The 12520-nt window shown below is 37.3% G+C and overlaps 1 protein-coding gene across 1 annotated transcript in view; it reads right to left on the bottom strand.

The window, feature by feature from the left end:
- NCOA3 (nuclear receptor coactivator 3) overlaps positions 1–12520 on the bottom strand; it is a 127808-nt gene that overhangs the window by 51626 nt on the left and 63662 nt on the right. The window contains exon 2 of the mRNA XM_052651346.1: positions 10416–10500. The gene's annotated coding sequence lies outside the window, so the exon portion shown is untranslated. The remainder of the gene's footprint in view (positions 1–10415; positions 10501–12520) is intronic.

Below are 12520 nucleotides of genomic sequence, written 5' to 3'. Positions count from 1 at the left end.
ATTCATTAAGATATGATAAACCATTGTTAAGCCAATATCCTCCAATTAAAAATAAAAAATATCAACAGCAAGAATTTCAAAAAGATAAAATTCATATACCACACGCTTAAAATACACAATTCAATGGCTTAAAGTACAGAGCTGCACAGCTGTCACCACTGTCAAGTTCAGAACATTTTTATTACTGCTGAAAGAAACCCCTCAGCTGTCACTCCCCTAATGCTTCCATACCCCCCACCCCACACAACTTCTCTCACACCCTCACCCTAGGCAGCCACTGGCCTGTTTTCTGTCTCTGGATCTGCCTATTCTGGACAGCTCCTACACGCAGAATCACACAGTATCCAGTCCTCTGCAACTGGCTTAGCCTGCAGGCCTACCCATGTGGTGGCATCTAACAGAGCTTCGTTATACAGATACAGACTCATCCAGTCATCAGTTGGGGGACATGAGGTTGTTTCCACTTTTTGACTGTGAACATTAAGCTTTTAATGTGGCCACCTATATAAGAATCCTCTGAAGACTGCTAGTAAACAGGAAAGAGGCAGGGTCTTTAAAATGTTTTAAGTGGAACCACTTGTGCAATTTTAAGTATGATTAATATGCTAAGGGCTCGAATGGTAAAAGTGGGCAACGTACAGGAACAGATGGGGAATGTAAGGAGAGAGATGGAAACTCTAAAAAAGCAAATGAGAGTATTAAAATCAAAATCACTAACAAAAATGAAGAATGCTGTCCATGGACAGAGCTGCTTGGTGAGAGGAGTGGAACCAGTGAGGCTGAATACACACACATACTTTTTTCTTTCTCTCCCTCACTCTTTTTCTCTCTCTTCCAAAATGAAAATACAAAGAGGAAAAAGGACAGAATATTCAGGAAAGGTGGAACAATCACAAAATAATACACACATAAGCGGATTACTATTTATATGAAATTCAAGAAAAGGAAAACTGTAGTGACTTAAAGCAGCCCAGTGGCCACCAGTTACTAGGAGAGAGGACAGACTGCAGAGGGGCACAAAGGAACTTCAGGGGGTGGCAGGAGTGTCTTCTGTCATAACTGAGATAATGGTTACACTTGCCAAAACTCAAACTGCAAATGTAAGGTTGGTGAATCTTATTGTCTGCAAATTATACTTTATAATAAAGTTGTTTAAAAACATCACAGTATATACTGCCAATCCTGTGATAAATAATAAATGACTTGTATGAAACAAATTAGCTAACGAAACGGCTATTTCAGTAAGAAAATTTACTTTTTTCTAAAGAAATTCTCCATTAAACGTAAATTTATTACATCAGCAGTTAAAAATCAAGTTTATCTTTTAAAACTTTAGAGTAATAACAGGTCTCTCTGCAACAAGTGACATGTATTAAAATGTTCATTGACATATCATTCATACATCAAGAACTAGAGAAAACTAATGTTCAATCCCAAATGTAAAAAATTCTAATAAAGCCATACGAAAGACTACAATATAGTAGCAGAAAAAATAAATAGATTATATATAACATGGTGGAATCTTAAAAGCAATCCAAAGTTAAAAAAGCAAGTTCACTATATTCCTTATATTTTTGTAAAGCTAAAAGACAAAACTGAACATTGTTCAGGAACACATATATGTGTGGCTTTTCAAACTTTTTTGAAAGCAACTGCAACTAAAGGAAACTGTTACTTCTGGGATCCAGGCAGGATGAGTTCAGGGAGAATCGCAGAGGGAATGGGTGCACCTAACAACCTTCCGGCTCTTACATTCAAGTAGTGGGTTCACAGCTGTTCATCAAAAGTGTACTTCATAACTCACAAATAATATATACTCTTGTTCAGATAAAACACTGCATAATTTTAATGTTAAACTTTAAAAACTATGTGGACAAATTCTTACTCTAACACTTGAGCTAGATCCTGTGCTGAGTGTATTTCATCTCCTCCTCAGTCCCCACTGCAGTCGTCCTCTGATACAGAGAACAGAGCAAAGTGTAGAATTCAACTTTATTCCTTTTACTAAGAAAACAGGGAAGTAAAATAACTCACTCAGGGTCAAATATTTAGTAAGTGATGGAACCAGAAATTAAACCCAGGCCTCGCCAATGTCAGAGCCCAAGCCCTTAAATATTTCCACTCATCCTCTTAAAAATCCCCCAAAACCTTAAAACTTATGACATCAAATTCTCTACTCCTTTTTTCATGGAATCTCTGAGTTTAACTGCACCATTTACAGCTGTTTCAACAATAGACTTTCAACAGAACTGGCCCATCTGAAGTCCTGAATAAGAAGTTACTGTTTCCCAGCCACATTCACTAGAATTTCCTACCAGTCTTTATAAAAAGAAAATAGTGAGAAGTATGGCCTTTACCAGGTTGGTCATCACCAAGTACCACAGATTCTCAACCCACCCGTATGCACATCACTTTAAAAAACAATTTTAAATATCTTCATCTTACTGATAGTTTCATCTCCTAATCTAACCATCATTCATTTACACTGAGTAGGGGAGAAGCAGTTCACTTAAACTGTTTGGTTTTTAAATAATAGTTGCTTTACAGATTTCCATGATTAATTCATTTTAACTAAAAGGAATAAAAAACACAGTTTATAATTAAAACTGTTATCTTTAAACTCTAGTAATTCAATATCAAACTAAACTGAAGGACAGAGACAAATACAGTTCTCACAACTTAGAACATCATTCATACGCAATACCTTTTCTAAATATCAAGATTCTCAGGACTTCTGCCAGAACTTTAGAAACTACAATATTATTAATAAAATATTATATGAAAGCATGTCATAATTATCCTGGCCTTGGCAATATTTTCATTCCTCTATCCAACTATACAGTGTTTTAATTTTAACAAAGATGACATAAAAATCAGTTTCAGAAATCTACACGAAATACATCCATTAACTGAGGTTGTATTCAAAAAGTTAATTTCCAAGGCCATGAATAATATCATGGCCTAAACTCCAGAAAGTCATGATGTTAGAATTTCTATAGTTAAAGTTGAATTTTTCTGTTGAATAATCACAGGCTTACTTTCACTGCTGGAGTAATGTCATCTGTAAGTTTCTAAGGTATTACTGACTTCAGTGATACTGACATTTTTCTATTAAAAATCATTTTTAAACCACAAATAAGAACTTACCTTTAATTTTCTGCAACTGTATATAATGTTTAAGCAGTATCTTCTACCTCCTCAGCATGAATATTTAAAAAGACTGCAACTTACTACAATATAAAGTTCAGAAATTATAGAAAGAAAAGATCTAAAGTTTGCAAAGAATCACGATGTAAGTTCTAACTTCAGTTACATCACAAACTAGTTATACAACTTTGATAAATCCATTGGCTTAAGCCCTTTACAATGCTGGGTTGTAAGAACAAGGTTGAAACAGAAAAGTACTTTCTTACTGAATATCATTCAGACTAGAGAAGAAATTAACTGAACTTAAAGGGTTATCAAAACTATCCACCTGAAGAATGGAAGGAAAACAAATTGAAGACAAATGGAAAGGACAAGTGAGAAACAGCAAATGGTCTATCAAATATGTTAACTAGAGCCCCAGAAGTGAGACTGAAGCAAAAACAAAAAACTTCAAGAAATAATGGCCAAAACTTCCCCAAACTTGATGAAAACATCAGTCTGCACACTGAAGTTCAGTTAATCCCAAGAAGAATAAATACAAAGAGAACCAACCCTAAGTACATTATAATCCAACTATTTAAATTCAAACATCAAGAGAAAATCTTGAAAGTAGTCACAAGAAAAAAAAGACCATAAGACCATACACACAGAGGAACAAAGATAAAAATTAGCTTTTTAGAAGCAATCAGACAATAAGATCTTTAGAGTGCTGAAGCAACTGACAACAGAATTTTATATACAGGGAATCCTTCAAAAATGAATGTGAAATAAACATTTTCACATAAGTAAAATCTGTGACAATTAGTCTCAAATACTTTAGGAACTAAAAGTACTCCTTCAGGCCAACGATTAAGAACATCAGATGAAAACTCCTGTCCATAACAATGAATGAAGGACATCCAAAATGTCTTCCTGCCAACTGGGTGGCTCAGCTTTCCTCTGCTGTTTGCCTTGAAGTCTAAGATTATCATGGAAAAGATAACAAATCTAAATATTTTATGAAATAAATTCTAGGTGACAGACTACTGACCTAAGGTAACTCACACAATTTTACAACTGTACTGGAGGATGAACTAAGTCAAAATTTCTAGGTCCCTTTATACACCTAAGTGGATGATGTCTTCAAAGCAGACTGCAAAAAAAAAAAAGATTAAGCGAAACAGATTTACACAGGACTGAATAAATTAGTGAAGATTTTAACTGCAGTTATTTGTTTTAGAATATTATTGTTTGGTATTATGTTTTCCAATGGGTTCTATAAAGAAGCCGTTTTTCTTTCTCTTCTATATCTAGCCCTCAAGTTAATAAATTACACTTATGTACTCTAAAAGCATTCTATGTGGCACCTGATTCGATGTCCTCAAATTGCAGGGGAAAAAACAGAAACATAAAAACTGAGTCTCTCTACTTTTCATGTCAATATTGTTAATTGCATAGGTTAAATAAAAATCTGTCAACCCATTTATCAGGATAATTGGATAATCAAGTCGGCATCTTGAATGTCATAATTGAGAATAATTCTCATTTAGTCAGGCATGACAAGCCCATCATTAACAAATAATGACTTCACTTTATAAGTCAATACCTATAGGCCTGGTTCCTATTCTTTGCTTATAGGAACTAGCTTCAAAAGTAGGCCAGAGACTCAGTAAATCTGATGAACTGGAAGGAGAGACAATTCATTCACATTTATAGGTCCTGCAAATGAAATCTAGTAGGGTTTGTTGAGACTGGTTTCCTAGTCTCAAGATATGAGAATAAAAGAGACTTTAGAAATGCAAGTCTATATTCCTTAGGAAAACTTCCAGAGAAATTAATCCTCTGGTCTCAGAAGCTGTTCAATAAAATACCCTCCGGGAATTCCCTGGCAGTCCAATAGTTAAGACATCACATTTCCGTGGCAGGAGACCCAGGTTCAATCCTTGGTCAGAGAGCTAAGACCCTGCATGCTGCACAGCACAGCCCCAAAAATAAAATAGCAATCAAAGAAGCTTCTATGGTTAAAGATATCTTTCTGCTCCTTTTGGCACAGCATGAGAAGAGCCTTTTTTTTTTTTTTAATTAACTTAAGAATCAACTGTGGGCTTACAATTTAGGTCAAGAGAGAATAATGAGACTCATCCCAACATAAACTGAACAAACTATATTCAAATATCAGAGAACAAGCAGTGAGAAATTGTGTTCCCTGAGATTAAGAAACAATTGGGCATGAGGGGAGAAGGAACAACATGGTAACATGAGCCCTTCCTTCTAGGAGGCAGTTTTTCCAGATCACAACAGAGAGATGAAGAACTCACACAGAGCCCAGCAATCTTGCAGAATGGACAAGATAATAACCAGAATTCAGAATGGTCAAGCTGGACAGATACTGCAGGGCAGTTTCTCAGAGAGACTGACAAGATTGCAGGGACTAACAAACATATCCTGAGATTTGTACCAAAATCCTGGCTCAGATGGTAAAGTGTCTGCCTGCAATGCAGAAGACAAGGGTTCAATCCCTGGGTCGGGAAGATCCCCTGGAGAAGGAAATGGCAACCCACTCCAGTACTCTTGCCTCAAAAATTCCATGGACAGAGGAGCCTGATAGGCTACAGTCCATGAGGTTGCAAAGAGTCGGACATGACTGAGCAACTTCACTTTCAGAGAAATCATGACAAAGAAGAAAAAGTTGAAACACTCACACCACCTCTTTCAAGCCTTACTATAAAGCTGCACTGGATTGATGGGTATAAGGATTGATGAATCAATGGAACAGAATAAAGACCAGAAATAGATTCTGACTATCTATCTATCTATCTATCTATCTATCTATCTATCTATCTATATAAATGTCTTCCCAGGTGGCTCACTGGTAAAGAATCCGCCTGCCAATGCAGAAGACAGGTTCAATCCCTGGTTCGGGAAGATCTGCTGCAGGAGAAAATGGCCACCTACTCATTATCCTTGCCTGGAAAATTACTTGGACAGAAGAGCCTGGAGGGTTTCAGTCCATGAAGTAGCAGAGTCAGACACAACTGAACACGCACGTGTACACACACACACAGAAAGGAGCAAAGAGTCGGACACAACTGAGCATGCACGTACACACACACATACGGAGCAGCGAAGGGTTGGGCACAACTGAGCACGCGTGTACATACATACACACGCGCGCACACACACACACACACACACAAACACACACACAATTAAAAAGCAACACAATGGAAAAAGGAGTCTTCAACAAATAGCCATGGAACAGAATGCCAATGTTTTTAAAAACTTATCCTCAATCCTTTCTTCATACCACATGCAAATATTAAATCAAAATGGATCACAGACCTAAATATAAAGATAAAATTACAGAACTTCTACAACAAAGGAGAAAAATCTTCATCAACTCATTAATAGGCAGAGATCTCTTCACACACTAAAAAACAATTACTCATAAGCAAAAAAAATATTTTATTCAAAATGCCTATATTCTCAAAAAAAAAAAAAAATTCAAGAATATGAAAAGGGAGACCAAAGAAAGACCAAAGACCAGAAGAAAATACTGTCAAAATATATCTGAAAAGAATTTGTACTCAGAAAAATTTAAGTCATATAATAAGAAAACAAACCACCCAATTTAAGAAATGCACACATTTGAACAGACGCTTCATAAAGAGATATAAGTGGAGCTTGAACTCTCATAAACTGCAAACAGAATATAAAATGGTACAGCCACTTTAGAAAACAGTTTCAATTTCTTATAACGATAAGCACACACTTAACATAGGCAATTACACTCCTGGGTATTTACTCAAGAGGGAAAAAAATCTAAACAAAAACTTGCACTTAAATATTCCTAGAAGCTTTATTCATAGAAGCCAAAAACAGGAAGCCCAATGGAATACTACTCAGCAATAAAAATAAACTACTGATACACTCAAAAATGTGGATGCAGCTAAAAAAACACTAAGTAGAACTTATACAATATGACAGTGGGGAAACAGGCTCTCTCACACATTACTCGTGTGAATCAATATGGCGTAATGCTTACGGAGTGTAATTAGACAACATCTAACAAAACTACATATACATTTACCCTCCAACCTAGTAATCTTACTTCTAAGAATTTATCCTGAAGGTATATTCCCCCCCCTCAAGAATATGAAAATACATTTTCACAAGGTTATTCGTTGCAGCATCATTTTAACTGCAAAATACTGGAAACAACCTAGGTAACGCCCAGGTTGAGACTGACTGAAGAGCCTATGGTGTGCGCACATAACGAAAACGCTGCTGCTGCCGCTGCTCAGTCCTGTCCAACTCTTTGCCACTCTGTGGACTGTAGCCTGGCTCCTCTATCCCTGAGATTTTTCAGGCAAGAACACTGGAGTGAGTTGCCATTTCCTCCTCCAACGGATCTTCCCAACCCAGTGACTGAACTTGCATCTCCTGCACTGCAGGCAGACTCTTTTACTGGTGAGCAATTGGGGAAGAAAAAAAAAATCTGCTTGTCATTACAAAAAGAAAATACCGGAAAACACTCTAAAAAACACTGAACGTGGCTTCCTCTGAGAAATGGGGGAAATGAGGGTGGAAAAGATACAGAAGGGAATGTGTATCTTTTGTGTAATTTTGACCTTTGAAAACATATTCATATTCTACATAATCAACATAAAACCAGAATGAGAATGAGGAGGAGCATTTTAAAACAAACTGAAACTCAAGCACACAAATAAATAAACCTCATTTTGTTTCAAACAAATATCACAACCACATCATGCAGAAAGTAAGGGTGGGAAACAAAAATGTGGAGAGAAGGGAAGGTAGTATGAGGGAGGACTAATTCAAGTATTTTTAAAATATAGCATTTTACACCCGAAAATCAACCACTAGCAAAACACTGTAAATCAACTACTAACCTCCAATAAAAATTTTAAAATGAAAAAATTTTAAATACAAATATGTAAGTCAAAAAAATGAATATAGGATTTCCTCTCAGTCCTGGGCAAAACTATATACAAATTCCCCACTCACTTTGTTTACTGTAATTAAATGGGCAAAGCAAATCTGAAATGATTTTAGATATATTATAGGACAGACCAAATGAGTAAACATACTATGCTGGGAACCAAGGCTCTTGTGGTATAAAAATGGACATAAAAATATAAAGTGAGAGGTGCAAAGAAAAAACCCTGCAGATGTGGAGTGAAACTGGACATACTGACATAAACACATGATTTATAAACTACGTAGAGGCATGTTGCTATGTGTGTACATGAACAAGTATGTTTACGTATGTACATGTATAAACATGCATTTATTTCCTAGCTGTGTCCACTGAAGGGGTCAAGAAGAGCAGACAATCTAGGAGCAATAAGCACACCTACCAAGGATCTTGGTCTCTAATACTATTTCCCACAAGGACACAGGAGCATGCTGAAAGAGCTCCCCCGGGAACGGAATGAGAAAATGACCATTTTGGAAGCATGACAGTAAATAATTAGATCAGACACGAATCATCAATGAATGCTAAATCTAGGGCAAACTGTGATGAGAATCATGGTATTGGCATTGTCTCCCCCATCACCGCTTAAAGAAGGGGGAGAAACTCTAACAGCAGAGAAATCAGGCAACACATTGGCCAAATGATCACAATTAACATCCCAATGAGGGACAGAAGACATCCTGTGCCTCCAGAAGCTGTACATCTTTCTCGGGGTATCACATCACCTATGCAGTATCCCGGCCAAGAATGAACAGCCTCATTCTAATCCTGTTTCAAACAGAAAATGAAGAACATTCTCATAAGGGAGAGGAAGGGTTGCAGTCTTCAAAAATGTCAATGTCATATCAGACAAAGAAGAGGCTCGGGAAATATTCCAGGAAAAAGGAGGCCAAAGAAAAATAATAACTACATGTAGTACCTGAGCTTAGACTCGTTTCCGTTACAAGCAAGGGAAACTGCTGGGGAAGACTTTATTAGGTCAACTGACAAAACTGGAAGATGGACAACAGGTCTATATTAACATCCACTTATGAAGCTGATAACCGTACCATGGTTATATGAGAGAATGACCCTATTTGTAGGAAATAAAGCAGAAGTATTAGAGGAAAGAAGCACATTCTACGTAACATAACCCTCAAATAATTCAAAACAGAGAGAGGAAAGAGTAAGAGCCCACATAAATGCAAATAATAAAACCAGAAAGTGAATCTGACTAAGGATATCTAGATAATTCTTTATACTCTATTTTGTTAACTTTTGTAAACTGGAAATTTCCATATAAACTGGAAACTTTCCATATAAAGTTTTGTTTTTTAAGATAAATACTATGAAGATAGTTCTCTACTATGTTCAGAATATAATGGGTGTATACCATAATTAACTGAAGGATTGTATTGGGAAATAGCAAGAGTTGAAACTGGAGGCCTAGATAAAGTATCAGATAAAGGACTGTTTCAAATGTAAGCGAGAGGAGTTTGTATTTTTTTTCTGTAAGCCAGGGAACAGTCGTACAAGCTCATAACAGAAAAGAGGCTTGATTAAAGGGATATACAGAAGAAAAATCTCTAGCAAATTTTCAAGTGGGTTCAAATAGTATAGATAAGAAGCAGTAAAGGGACATTTCAAACACAAGCATGAAATTACGGGGTCTTGGCCTAGGAAGCTAGGATTGGTAACAGAAAGTTCACTGAACAGAGGAGACATGAAAATAGAAAACCAGATAAGGCTTGTTTACTAAAAATATCAGAGCGGGCAGGATTCAAAGATGACTCAGATTTCAAGCCCAGCCAACCAAGAGAATAAAATGTTACCAACAAAAAGAAAGTTAACCACCTAAACAAGGCGTACGAGGTTTCACGGCTATCAGATAGTTTTCTCATTCTCATTTTTCCTATCCTGACGCAATAACAAAAGTTAGGAGAGGAGTCAGTTGAAATGTTATACACCAGCACTAGCAATCTGAGGAAATTAGCCTCTGCAAGGTGAAACAGTCAAAATGGGTGGAGCTGATTCCGATGTTAAATATTCACACATAAGAAGAAGAGGGCTGATGGCAGCATCTCATGTTAAACTGTAACATACTCCTTCCCTCCAAATTTATATTTGTAAATAGAATATACATATACACTAACTTATTCCAAGACCCTTCATTCAACTAACAGTATCATTAAAGAGGACAACATAACATATAAAACAAGCTTAAAATGAAATCATAAAATCACAAAGTGCACGGCATCTTCAGAGGGTAAAGTCAGAAAATTACAGAGGATCCAAAGTAAAGCTGGATTACCTGGCTAACCAGTCAAATGCTGTCCAGGTAGTTTATGTTTGTTTTTATTGGTCTCTGACTCCACTGTTCAGCAAGTATTTTGATCCTGAGGACAAAAACAAATAAAAAAAGGGTGTTGATTTTTATTGCCCTTTCTTAATATAAATATTCTTATTAGTCACACACAAGTTAACTTTTCCCAACTTTCCCATCCCTGGACATAAGAAACAAAGCTAACAAAAAGTTACCAAGTATGAAGCCTCTTCCTAGGAATTTGAACTTGATGCCTTATTTTGCCATATATTACTACTCTGTTTAAAAAAAAAAAAAATTAGGCAGGGCATACGCAATACAATCCGTCACAGTTTGTAAGCATGGATAATGCAAAGTAGTGATGAAGGAGATCAGCTCCAAGTTCTGAAGAGTGATGAAACCAGATGGGTAATCTGAACTTGGTATGTTCCCAAGTCCAAAGGGAATGTTCAACAAATTAACAATTCAAAACAATATAAATATCCTGTAAGAAGCTGATTAAATCCTCAAGTCCAAAAAAGATAAATACCCACCATATAGACAGATAAAGCAACCAAGAAAAAGGGAGAAAAAAAGAAAGAAAGAAAAAAAAGTACTGGATATTTTCTTCCCCTCTAGGAAAGGGTACATCATTTCATTCACACACACACACAAAAAATTATTTTAAACAGGAGACAGGTAAATGAAGGACAGTTCTTCAAAATAAACTTCAATAAATATGTGAGCATATAGAACTGCAGACTTCTGCATTTGAGGAAATGTGGAGCAGGCTCTAGCGCAACAAAAAAGTGAGCCAATAAAAACATTCACTCTCACCTTTCGATTTTCCAAATGTGATGAAGCACACTCTGACTACCACTAACTCTAGAGCTATCTGTGGATACAACAACCACAGCTAAGCCCTTAAGTTAATAGCATTCGTGCTGGAACTGGCAGGTTTGCTGAGAAAGGATGGAAGGAAAAATTATATACTCACAAGTTCCAAGTAACAAACACATCACAGTCATGGCCAATCCACACAGTAGATAGGAGACAACCAACCACAATCTAGGTGCATGATGTGAAGGATCTGTTGCACTTTTGAAGCTCAAATTAAAGGTGAGAAACGGGGGGATGAGAGTTGAGGGCAGAAGGATATCACATCATAACGTTGTTGACAAAGGGAGAAGAGGAAAATCTAGGTAATATATAAGTGGCATGCAATTAAAGTTATAGAAGGAACTGCTGTATCTAGTATCATGTCTACTAATAATCACAGTAGTCTCCAGCTTATCACTGAGACAATGCCAAAAGTAAGCTAGTTCTTGGACTGCATCTTCCAATCCACAATAGTATATATAGGTTCTTAGCATAATGGCTAAAGAGCAGAAAGAGCGACCCCATAGACTGTAGCCTACAGGCTCCTCGGTCCATGGGATTTTCCAGGCATGAATACTGGAGTGGGTTGCCACTGCCTTCTCCAGCGGATCTTCCCGACCCAGGGATTGAACCCGGGTCTCCTGCATTGTAGGCAGACGCTTTAGACCTCCGATTAAGCTCTCTTCCAGGACTCAAGCTCGGCCAAAACTAATGAAACTCAGGCCCTGATGTCTCATTGCAAAAATTCATTGAGAGACAAAGCAATAAGACGTGGATTTGTTAGGATCCAGAGAGAAGCCGATGGCACCCTACTCCAGTACTCCTGCCTGGAAAATCCCATGGACAGAGGAGCCTGGTAGGCTGCAGTCCATGGGGTCGGGAAGAGTCGAACACGACTGAGCAACTTCACTTTTCACTTTCATGCACTGGAGAAGGAAATGGCAACCCACTCCAGTCTTCTTGCCTGGGGAATCCCAGGGACGGGGGAGCCTGGTCTATGGGGTCACACAGAGTTGGACACGACTGAAGTGACTTAGTTACTGTCTGAGCTACCAGGGATGACCTTCTTAGCATAATGGTTAAAGAGCAGAAGCTTCAGAGCCCACCAGATCTAGAATCAACCAACTCCTAGCTCTCTCACTTACTGGTCTGGTAACCCTGGGTCAATGTAAGACATCTTTGAGCCTTAGATTTCTCATCTTAAAAAAGGTTCTTGTGACAATAAGTGAAAATGC

This window comes from Budorcas taxicolor, chromosome 13 (assembly GCF_023091745.1).
Source record: "Budorcas taxicolor isolate Tak-1 chromosome 13, Takin1.1, whole genome shotgun sequence".
NCBI lineage: Eukaryota > Metazoa > Chordata > Mammalia > Artiodactyla > Bovidae > Budorcas > Budorcas taxicolor.
Note: the sequence above shows the minus strand (reverse complement) of the source record. Positions and strands in the feature narration are given on the sequence as shown.